Source organism: Aythya marila (genome assembly GCF_965140915.1).
Source record: "Aythya marila genome assembly, chromosome: 6".
Taxonomy (NCBI): domain Eukaryota; kingdom Metazoa; phylum Chordata; class Aves; order Anseriformes; family Anatidae; genus Aythya; species Aythya marila.
The window spans coordinates 27827015-27839933 of NC_139047.1; positions in this window are offsets into that span (position 1 = coordinate 27827015).

A 12919-nucleotide genomic window follows, 5' to 3' on the forward strand; every position below is an offset into this window, starting at 1 on the left:
AGGGGGTGGAAGGAGGCATGAATAAAAAGATCTCCATATGTTACTGTCTGTATTTTCTAGGTTCTTACAGATGGTGAGCGAAACAGCAATACATCTCACATTTACTCTGAGCAACATGTCCTGGCTGCACAACACCTCACCAAAGCAAACTTACAAACCACAGAATCTCACATTATAACTAGCAGGGCAAGATACTGGTCCAAATCTATTTCTTAAGGTCTTTTACTAAGCCTACATAGAGAGTGTTAAACTTTTCACCAATGTACCCATTATCCCCAGTAGGAAAAAGATCAGGGAATGATTTGTATCCCAAGGTGCACATCGCGATTTTGGGTGTATCATTTGATAAGGACACAAGCAAATGCCTCATTTGGCTTCAGAGAAGAGAAGTATCTAGACTTGCTCTGGCCACCCCAGACTTGCACAGCTTTCTGTGGCTGTGGCTTTTTTTCAGACCAGCTGTTCTATCCCACAGTTATCACAAGCAGCTCTGCTGTTTCACATCTCTCAGATCCATGTGCAACCTCAATAATCTCTGTATCATCTGCAGCAATCTTGCAAAAGCCATCCACTACAGACAAAATACTTTCCAGAGGGTCTTATCACCTCTGGCTGAACCAGAGAAAATGGACCTTGCAATAGTTTTAACAATGGCTGAAGGACTACAGATGCTGAGCTTAACTTGCACCAGCAGCATGGTCAGATACTGAAGACCAGAACACCCTTTATGCTAGAAATGCTGTTTTGGTGGGTGAAAACAAAAACACATGGACCTGGGAAGGCAGATGAGCTCTCCCTTGGTACCCTGAGGACTGTCAACAGTGAGCCCATCTATCCTAGCCCTGTGCAATATAAATACATCTACATACCTGTGGTTCAAGAGCAGCCTGGCCACAAAGTCTAGCAGCCTGGTCACAGACTGGGTGAATTAACCCAGTACCTATTTGAGGTTTTTCAAACCCACTTACAACATAGTCTGAGAGAAATCTCTTCTAACAGCTGAGTCAGACAGGAGCAGGAATTCATGGTGGTCACTCACTATGAAAATCAAGCTGTGGATCTTACAAATATTTTATCACTGTATAGCACAGAAAACCTCTTCTTAAAATTCTATGTACCTGTGAACTGATAGGCAAATCCTAAGCAGGGACTCCCTGCAAAAGGCTGTTTTCTTGTTTGGACCCAGGGCTTCAGCTCAGCCCACAAGCAGCTGGTGTAAATTAACACACATCTCTTGACTGCAGTATTGCTACTTTGACTTAAAAGAAAACTGAGTAATGTAAATTTGTCAAGAATCTGATACACAAATGTGTTGAAACTTGAGATCTGGTAAAGAATAGTTCTGAAAAAGCTTAAATCTGTGACTTCAGACCGAGTATGTTTTTTGTTAAATTTCCAACAGCAATTTGTGTTGCAATAGGTAAATTGGAGAATTACAATGACCTCAAACACAACAAACAACATCTCTGAAAACAGAGGGATCTGATCCTTTCTAAATGATACTGGCAGAGTCCTAATTTTGCAGAACTGATGCCTTTTGTTTTATCTCCTCAGCACAGTTAATCTGACAATGTGCTACTGTAATTATGAGCCAAGGCAAACTTGCATACATCGTAGGAAGAATATTTTTTAACAGAAAAATTGAATAAATTTACTATTGTACATTAATGACTTCATTAAACAAATTTCTCAGGATTTTGGGAAGGGAGATGAAATGATAGGCAAGAATTATCTTCTTCAAACATCTGGGAGCAAAGCACAGCTGGCTCTCTATTGGAGCTTGGCACTCAGCTCGCTATGAGACATACTTGAGTACATAAGAGAGGCTCTTATAAAACTGAATCATTTGGGCAATTAACACTCAAAACAATTTTCACACAAGCCCTTGATATATGAAATTTGAGTTTTACATGTGACAGGCAAGCTTCTGTATACAGGCAGCTCCAGCATTGCTGTAGCACTTCAAGGTTTATGAAGGATAAAATGCTTTCAAAGATGGAAGGTGCATTAAACAAGTTTTCTGCTCATTTGAAAGGGAAGATTTATTGACAATGTTTTACTGTTACGGGCCTGTTGAAAATTAGTTAACTCACAGGAATATTCATATTGAGAGCAAAAATTTGGAAGTTTTATAAGCATTATAATGCCTTACAGGACTAAAGAAAGATCTTTTAACTAATTATCACCTTTTGCACAAGCTGGATAGTCTGTCTTAAAGAAGCACAACTTTGCACACATTTTCTGCAGCTAGCAGCAGCTTAATGTAATAACCAAGACCAGAACAGAAGATGATTATATATATATATATATAATATTACACATTATAAATTATATATATAATATACTATATATGTTATACATATATATAGTATGTATATATACATATATATATATAAAGACAACATAATTAAAGTGCTTATTAATGTTAAAAGGCTACGTAAAATATAGTTCACTGACTTAGAATTCCCATAGATCAGAGAATCTACAATGTTTAGAATAGGTAATCTCGTTTATATAGCAGCCAGAAATTGTGTCAGGCAAGTAAAGGGGGTAAAATGTGGAGTTAGTCGCAGACAAGAAGATTAGGAACAGCAAATAGAATTTGTTCTACCATCATCCATAACCGAAGCACTTTGCAGAGTAATGACATCACCCTTAAATCTAAAGCATAACATAAGAGGAAGAATGACTTTCTTCTCCCATCCATCAGTCTGTGAATTGTGAGTGAAGGTTCAATGTTCACAAAAGTAGTTTTATTTATATTTGAATATTGAGATTATTTTCCCCATTTTAAATTAAATGCAGGAATGAGTAAAATAGAAAATACGAGGATACTCTACATTTTGCTACTCCTTTGCTTCTGCATGATGTCTGTACGATGCTATATTGCTTTTTGCTTCTGCAAAGGAGTGTTTTCAGATGCTCTTTGAAAAGGAATATTGTGAATTAAAGCAATACAAGGAAGGTTATTTAGAAGACAAAGTTACATATAAGTATACACTGTCCACCTCTCTGCTTTTATACAATTGGTTGCTTTTGATAAAGCTACTCAATTTTCACAGAGCTAACTGAGAACAGAATCAACCTGAAGACCCCTGGATTGATTAGAGTTTTTAAAGTCAGAGTTGAACCTATCTACAGAAGCAGCTTTCCTCTCAGTAAATGCTTCATAGTAAGAAATAGAGATACAAGGTTAGATCCTTTAGACCTAGCAGGAAATTGAACAGAGATGCCTTCAAGAGGTAGACCTATGCATTTGAGCTATCTCAGAAAGCCTGTATTTACTGCCTAGTAAGGTCAATAACAAAGACTTTATTTATGCATTGCGACTAAGACTGACAATAGCACTTCACCATTAAGTGCCTCAAACTCATTTCATCCTGAACTCATATTCTACCAAAGCTATTTTAGACTTCAGTGACCAGGAGCTTTTTATCAATGACTCTAAATTCCCAGCATACCTTGCTTCTTGACACAGACTCAATCTCTGCAACTCTGGGCTTCATTCCCAAAAATGTTACTATTATCTGGGAAGCATAAGACCTACCAGTCACCTAGGGTTTTCAATCTAACATAGCAACTCAGTGCAGTTAACTTTCTGTGCTGGCTTCCACTAAGAAGCTAATCCTCTCCTATTTGGTAAATAGCCACAGTTGGAGAGAAGCATTTATATTTTATTTTTTGAGTCAATTGTCCAATTTGGCTAGAGGGGTGCAAAATAGAGTGTTTTTCTCTTGGGTTTCAGAATGTGTTTGCAGCCAAAGATGAAGTATGGAGAAAAGTTTGAGGGAGGAAAAACTGCAGTGAGAAAATGCAATGACCTTTAGTGAAGGGCTCCTAAAAATAGCTCTTCCCAGAGAACATGGTACTCTGAATTAAGGTAGCAGGTCTGTACGATGCTATATGGCTATGCTATGTAAGGTTGATTTTCTGGACAAGCAGGATACTTGGGGGAGGAGTGCAATTTTTATAGACCACTGGGGGCGGGGGAATCAGGACAGGCTTAATGCATAGCCTTGATATGAAAAAAATAGGTATTTGGCTTCCACTTTGTGAAGAGCTATTCTCCTCTTCAAATAATGAATTGTTGTGTCAGAGCTCATTGGAATGAACTAGGATAGTTTGCCAGGCAAAGTCCTGATGGATACCTAACAGACTTCAGCCCAAAGTTTGTCTTATCTCAGATGGACTTGCTTATGGAATCCAGATAAATTGGTGGCAGGAATCTCTGCTAACACAAAGCAGCTGCTAGCTGGAGACAGGACAAATTCTAGTCATGGAGGTGGCGTATTTCACATGAGCTGACAGTTTGGGAACATTGACAGAATGTTTCACCTACATGTTACTCTACAGTTTCTTTTCAAAATCATAATACTATTCTTTACCAAGGTTAAATAGGACTTTGCTCATCCTTTTGTGAAATATTAAACAGATCTGCATTTGAATCAGGACACTGCAAGCCTGAGCTGTGGAGTTCCTAATCCAACTTCCTGTGGGATATCCTATAGGTGAGATGGATGTAAATATGGAAATGTTCTTCATCAGAGAGAGTAACATGATATAAAGGTCAATGAGGGCAATTGCAGGTTTTGCTTTGAAAGTTTGGTATATCCAAACAAAGACCATCTTAGCCAAAGGAAATTCAGTATTATTGATCTAAAGATTACAAGTGAGGAACTGAACCCTAGTAACCAGTGAGTAATATTTATATTTCATAACAAAAGAACGACTCAACATACTTTGAAAGGGTGATATAATGGGTGAATAAACTCATTCTTTGGATGAGGCAAGCACCGCAGAGAAGGATAATGATTTTAGTTCCCTGCCTGGCAATACTCACCTGATGCTGGCACATTTCTTGCATGCTGGAATAGCATGTCCAGTTCTGGTGTTGACATTTTAAAGAGGATGTTGAAAAACTACAGGGTGTGCAGGGAGAAGACACAAATATAGCTCAAGCGATGGAGAAAAATATTTACAGGGGGGGAATTTGATCTTATCTCAAAGAAGACTTGAGATAGCCATGATTAGTACATTAGTAACCTTCCTGGGGAGAAAATAGCATATACAAAATGGTCCTTTAATCTTGCAGAGAAAAATGTAACTGACAATTTATGGAAATTAAATTTGAGCAAATTCATATTAAACATTTTTAATGAGCATGATTAACCACTGAAATACACTGAAACAGAGCATAACAGGTTTTTCTTCTCTGTGTCTGTACTAATATTAAAATAAGCTAAAGCTCTCATTAGCAAAGCTACAATCTTTCTTTTATACCGAGATATGGGTGAAAAAGATCACACTCACGCTTCTGTGACTGCAGGTCAAGACAGGCTATGTTTTCTGAAGTAACACGTAAGCCAAAGCACAGGAAAAGTTATTGGACTCCATCCAGGAGTAACAGTGTGAGACTGAATGACTGAGAACTTGGACTTTTCCATCCAAGGGTCATGTTTTAGCTTGCCGATCTACAAATTTATATAACTTAACTTGTTTGCAAAATACCTCAAATACCCATACTTGCCCAAAGCAAGCTTGCTTGCAAAAATCATTTACCTGCATAGAGGGCAAGTACTGCAACAGGTAATAAAACCAGCATTACTACTGTACCTCATGCATGAATGAAGCTGGTAGATATTGCCTCCTGGAAATAACAGTTCAGGAGACCTATCAGCTGCTCAGGTACTGTTTAACCTGCAGGCATTGTTGTTTGTGTTACTTTACACAAAAATGCGTTAAGTGTTATTGCTTTCTCCAGCAGATATAGCACTACTAATTATCCCATCATGTAGTCACTTTGAAGTGATATAAATAGCCCAGTTAGTGTCATTTTACATTATCCAGCAGAGAACCTCCAAAGCCTGGTTAGGGCATGGAAGTTGCTTAAAAAAAGAAGCAGGTCACTTTAAAGACAGATTCTGTATATTTTTCCTTACACGCTTCAGATGCTGCTGTTTGCTTGAATCAAGTCAGTAGAGAAGGAAAGTGAGAATGATAAATAGGGTGATGAAAGAGATGAATTAGTAAAGCCCTATTGCAAAGAATTAACCAAAACCAGAGACATAAAGGATGATGCAGATAGTGTTTGCATCAATATCTCCTAGACAGTATACTTCGCAATTCTCCCCTCCAAATTAACTCCACTGCTTGCATCATTTCTTCCTCCCTGCAAATAGTAATTTTTTATTTTATTTTTTTTCCCAACAAAGTGGCTTCTTCTAAAAATCCCGCCTTAAGGACATCTGATGCTCACCCTTGAGGTCCACCTCACAGCTGAGAAACGTAGTACTTGGGCTGGACTGCTTACTCGAGCAAGACATTCAAGACAATATGAGAACAACTATGGGAGATCACACCTCATAAATGGGAATACTGAATTTTAAACTGAGGCTTAGAAGCCATACATAGATAAAATCAGGAGGGAACTTTGACACACAGGCTGGTTTGGACCATTTTTGAGCATGCATATCTGTGGAATAGCTAGAAAATATGGACAAGTGTCCCAAATCCTCAAACTGCCTAGACAAGATTTCCAGGCAGTATGTGCATCAAAATGTTTTTTGAAGCATTGTTATTATTGTAAACGTATGTAACAAAAGATTAGAAAAACTGAGAAGTGTGGACCTTTCTGCTGGAGAGAAAATTGATGGAGAAAGCTATTAAAACCAAGCTGAGCAAAGGAAGATTTAGACAGAAAATTTGCTGATAGTGAGGGACTGTGCTAAGTAGTAGAAGCACTAAGAGGGGACAATATGTACCTCATTCTACAGGTGAAGAATGAAGAGAATAATCCTGGTTAGATGTTTGGAAAAGGAGGTGACACAGGGGTCTGAAATCTGTTTAATCTTTCTCCAGTTTCTGTAATCATTATGGGTACTGTAGTCTTTGCTTCTACATAACATTTTTATTGTGCCATTTTTCTGATATGCAAGCAAGATCCATTTACTAGAAACCATACAGTTCCTTATCATACCCAGCTTGGCTCCAGGAGCAGCATTTGGTTTCCCTGTGGCTGAAAGATGGAAGTTCGTCTAGTGGTAGATAGTCACACATCAACATAGGTAGCACATGTTACCACAACAGGAGATCTGTGATCTTCCAGTGATGCTTTGTACTGAGAGATTGGTTTGTTCTGATTGCTTTCAGGCAGCTAACTTTACTTTAATACACCTAAAGAATTAATATTTTCCCAGTGTTTCTTTTCCAGTTCAATACCTGTATTGGTTGCAACAGGAACAGCAGCTGATTGGCAGCGCAGCAGGAGACAAGATGGTTGAATTTAGAGTGTCTCATAAGGGCGTTGGTTCCTCTCCCTCAGGATGTGGTGCACACTCTGGAAATCTGAGACCTTCTGTACAACTGCAACCACAGCAACAGAATTAAGGAACAGAATGTAATAAGGGAGTCTTGGCAAGAATGTGGGGAGTCACTAATCAGGTTGAGCACCTCCTCCAATGTCTTCATGGAAAGCCCACTGAAGTATTCCCTTCCCTCCAGATTGCATTTATTCACATAGCATAGTCATCTAAAAAGTGTTAGGCCAGAAGAACATGGTCTGGGACACTAAGGAAATTATTATGTTCAAGCAAAAAGACTTCATCCTCTGTGGACAGAGGAATAAAATTTCTACAGCCTTGGACATAATGTGCTTCTCCCCCAGATTTGCACTAGACTCACACCAAATGTTGTGTCATAAATTCTTTAAGGTGGGGAAGTGATTTGCAAGCTCCAAAGCAACCTTAGGATATTATTTTCTGAAGAAACACCTCTAAAATGAATGTTGTAAATCCCATCCATTCCTGGAGATGACACTCAGCCAGCTGCATGTCTCAAGGCAGAAGCAAAGTTTTAAACAACTTGCATACAGTTGTCCAGGGAATTTTTCATGCACATCTTAGGCTCTATTTGCTATGCAAATTGAAAAACAGTGTGCCTCAAATACGTTACTTATCTGTCTGCCTATTTGCAAATCAAATTATTTAAATTAACATGCAGCATAAGAGTGGGCCCCCACAGCTAAGTACATAGATTAACAGTGTATAAGTTAACAAGACTTATCACTGCCTCACAACTCCATTGCCCAGTGAAATGACCTTTCTCACATACCTCTATCAAAAGTTTGCTTTCTTCTGCCAGCTCTTCTAACACCACCACTACCAAGTATGCCACCCCCTCAATAGGCCAGTTCCAGCACCTATATACCAGTGGGAAGCCTCTCAGTAGTTCCAACTGTCTTTGGAGTAGGCAGGAAAGGAGTAGGCGTGTTGTATTATTTGCTCTTTAGAGACTTTCCTTCCTGCCAAATTACTCAAGGTACAATTGTGAAGAATTTGGAAATGGCTTGATAGACATGAACATGTGTCCTGCAAAGTCTGGACAGCCGGAGCTGAAGCCTAAGAACTCAGAATGTAGCCAGTAGTGTTTGGTTTTAATGACATTTCAAAACTTTTCTAAAGATTAATTAACAGCACTTATCAGGGGACTCGGTATAACTAATTTTTATAGACCAGACAGGGAATTTAATGCCTTTTACCTCCACTCTTGCTTTTCACCTCTAACAACAATGCTGTGATGATCATCTTTGTAAGCTTTTCAGTGTCCTAAAGACAGTTGGAAATTCTATTAACTCAATATTTTTTTGCTTTCAAAAGAAATTTTGCTTTCTTTGGAAACAAAACATTTAGCAGAAATTGGTCCCTCTGGATGAATCATGGGAAGGGAAGGGAAGGGAAGGGAAGGGAAGGGAAGGGAAGGGAAGGGAAGGGAAGGGAAGGGAAGGGAAGGGAAGGGAAGGGAAGGGAAGGGAAGATGTTGAAACAGTCTATTTTGATATGCTGTAAAAAAAAAAAAAAAAAAAAAAAAAAAAGAAGTATTTTCCATTCCATCAACATTTTATTTGCAGGCTATTTTTTTGGAAAATAAATACAACTGAACTCACTACTAATGGTTTGAAATGATCATAATGACATTTTTTGCTCACCAATTCATTATCATAATTGTTGCTATTAGTGCATTTCCAGATTTTGCTCCTCTCTCTTGGTTTGTGCACTGAAAATATGACAAGATTATTCTTTTCTCCCCACCCCCTCCGATTTTACTGGAGTTAGGAGAACTGTATTTTCACCCTTCATGTTAGCAGCTCATCACTGACACCTTCTGTTATTTTCTTTGTGTCCTTGCAGGCTGCTGCATATTTAAATCCTTTAGCCAAGCAGCTTTCTTACATATCTTAGATCAATGTTGCTTAGAGGAATAGTGCAATCGATTCCTGCCCTTTTCCTGAATGAAATGCTCACTGCTGAACCAGTAACTGCTAAATGTGCACCATGCCTCAGACACAAAGAAGTCCCCAAATTTCATGTTTGCTGGGCTATGATTGCAGCCCAATTGTCAACACATGGCAAACGTTCAGGCATGTTTTCTTTGTGAGGTGTAACACTATTAGTAAACTATATACTGGGACTCCCTATAGGTAAGTGAAGAAGTAAGGATTTCCAAACCTCCCATGGGTATCCATGCAGGGACTTTTGTTCAATTTGAATGCAAACAGAAGGGCATGCACTCAGGCTTTATTTTTGCAGTCATCCCTCTCTACCTGGTATAAATAAGTTTTTGTTCATCTCTGGGTTTTCGAATATTTGAGTGAAATATTACTCTTAGTATTGTGAATACAGAGTCTAAATGGCTGAAGGATGATAGAAAAAGCATAAGCCTTGTATACCACCATAACCTGATTTTAGATTTGTAGAACTTGAAGACAGATAGGAATCTTCAAGGGAGTTCAATACAATTCCCTGATACCCAGTCACAAAGTTTAGTTGAGGACAGCAATACTCCTACCATTTCTTGTGCATAACACACTGGTGATCATGGGATGCTTGGTACAATATATGTGAACTGCTCTGTAGTATGCACCTGCAAACAGCTGGATTTTGGGAAGACCCAGGCGGTCTCATCTGTCTCCCTGAAAACTCTTACTCCTTTTTTTCAATAGGATTTGGAAAGAAGAATAAAAGAAATGAGCTTTCAGCCGCCCCCATCTTTCCTATTGCTGCTGGGAGCTCATGTTGTGACAGGTCATTGCAAGATCTGTAAATGCAAAGATGAAAGCAATTGAACCTCTTGAGGGAAAAGCAAAGAGGATAAAGCTGGAAGTATCAGCATGATACGACGTGGTGGGAGGGGAACTCTGGAAAGAAACCCTGAGATTTGCTCTTCCCTGCCTGGAAGGGTTTGAGCTGTTCTTGCCTCCCTTTAGAAGGCTTGCTGTTTCAGTAATTGGGTTGTTATCATTCGAAGGATAATTATCCTTCCCAGAAAGACACAGAGATGCTGGGAGAGGGTGAAGTTTCAACAAAGTGAAACCTAGCAGAGGTACATGACATGGCCTCTCCACATCCTGTCCAAAGCCACATATATCTGAGGAGAGTTTCCTATTCTATCAGAGATGAGAGATGCCACTAGCCTATCTTAGTGTAGCCTGTCCTGTGGATAAATGTTTCCTGACTCTTGGTGCTCACTTAGTGCTCCTTTGCTCCTTTGCTCACAGCTTCTAAACACTGTCTAGGTGTTGATCCAGAACAATCACACATAGAGCTAGTCATACTTTTTGGCTTTCAGACACTAAGATTTAGCAAAAGTCAAAGCATTGCCAGTGTAGGAAATAGGAGACTTTTTAAGTTTTATTTCATGTCTTAATTTTCATTCTTTCATCTGGGATGGTTCATAGCTAATACAGGAAAAATATTCAATTCAGAAATATTATAGAAATTAAATACTGTGTTTCATTATATATAAAATTGATTTTTTGGTTTAAACACATGCAGACACACAAAAATAAATAAATAAATAAATAAATAGAATCCCAAATGCCAATTTCCATTAAAAAAAAAAAAAAAAGGTTTCCATAAAAATGTGATGTTTGTGGAATATATTAATTATGGTGTGTCATGCCCCATTTCTCATCTAATGCAGGGTGTCAAAGCATGACTTTATCTCCAGCACTACACAAAGTAGCACCCAGTGTCACACATGATGCACATCTCTATAGGTAAAGGAGTTGCTGCTGTTGGATTTTGCAGACTATTTCATGTTTCATTATTTGTTCTGCATTACAATTGTGTAAATCCAGCTGAAACTGAAAAAAAAAAAGTTTAGCAATCCAGTACTATTAGCCACCTATAACTACAATATATGGGCACAACTCAGTATTGGGAATTCTGAATATTGTGCTTCTCTTTCTTTGGGCTACTCTTTCAGCTGCAATGAATAATGCCTGTAAGTCTGGAAGGCAAACTCTGCCAAACACAGGGAGACTATGCCCTTAGCTCTTTGATCTATAATATTCATTAGTATCTCACATGTTCCCAAGAAATTGTTGCTTTGATTTTCATCTGTTTTTGTTTAGGTGTGTTTGAGTTCATGGGATGTTTTGATTGTCTCTTCAATATTTTTACACACAAACTCTTTGCTGTAAAGCTGCCATCTGTGTCTGAAATATACACCAAACATGCTGGGGTTTTCCTCCCTGGAGATCTCCTTTTCTCTATGAAACACTGAATAAAGTTCATATGGGTCTTTCAAAGCCAAATAATAAAAAGAAGGAAAAAAAGTATAAAAAAAGGAAAAAAAAAAAAAAAGAAAAAAGGAAAAAAAACTTTTTTAGGATTGAGAGAATCAGAGTTAACCATCTTTACCAGTATTATGTCATCCAAGTAATGTTCTCGCTACAACAGTAAAAATAATTTTGCATTTAGGCTGTGAAATTCATCCTCAGATTATACCATAAATATTGGGAAACTTATGCTACATGTGAGGTTTACAGCCTCCAGACCTAAAGAGGCATAGAGGAAGATTTGGTTTGAACAAAAAAGAGACATTAATAAATAAATCTCATGGGCACTACTCAGTGAATAATTATGAACATCTTTGGTGGCTGTAATTAATGGTTTTTTTCATTGTTACTGGTCCAACCCTAATATCTGATTCCATTGTTTTAGAGTAAAGCATAATTTTTCAGTTGGAAGGGACCTTCAAAAATCATCTAGTCCAGCTACAGTGTCACAAATCTAGTCAATCCTCTGACAACACCTGAGGACTACCTTGCAGATAGTCATCATCACCAGATGAGGGTCACCACAAGTTTGGGCAGCAAAGATTTTGATCATAGACACTGGTAGGCCTAGCAGGTGACCAATGGAGTATGGGTCATACTGAGTATTCCAGTGTCTTTAGCAGGTCACCTAGACCTAGACCTAGCAGATAACCCTGTCAAACCACTGGCAAGACTTTGTCTTAACTTGAACAGTGTCACAAAAGCAATGTGGGTAAAGCACATTTATGCTGATTCAGCTTTCTGCTGTGATTTACAGCCTGTGCCACTTTCATGTTGGAATCCTCTTTTCATCATTGATTTATATGATAATAATGCTCAGAAGGCCATTCAGGAGCCAGCTGCCATACCAATGAACCTCAAAATGACACTTCATTATAGGCTGGAGTGCCTGCCATCTTCTGTAAACTCCATTACAAAAAATAAAACTTGGCTCCACTGTGGATTTCTTTCGACCCCTTACCAGAGAGGCCAGATAGTCAGGCCTAACTCTGGTCACAGGCAGTAATAACACTCTGAAGGTGTTCTCTACACCCAGAAGCTTCCATAGGCTTGTATTAGAGAGTAATGAGCTGCAGTGCTGGGAAGTGACTTGCTTCTCTCTTCTGATGATGGATGAAATGAAAGGTTAAGTCCTGCTGAAGAGCAAAATTGTAGGTGCACAACGCTGTCTTCAACAGCTACCCTGGAAGGATTTTCTGATGCACTTGTAGGCACCCGCTGCAAAGTGCTGCATCAAGCAACTCATTCGCTACTAAAAGCAGCAATATGCTGTATCAGACCTTCAGATCTCAGGCATTATGC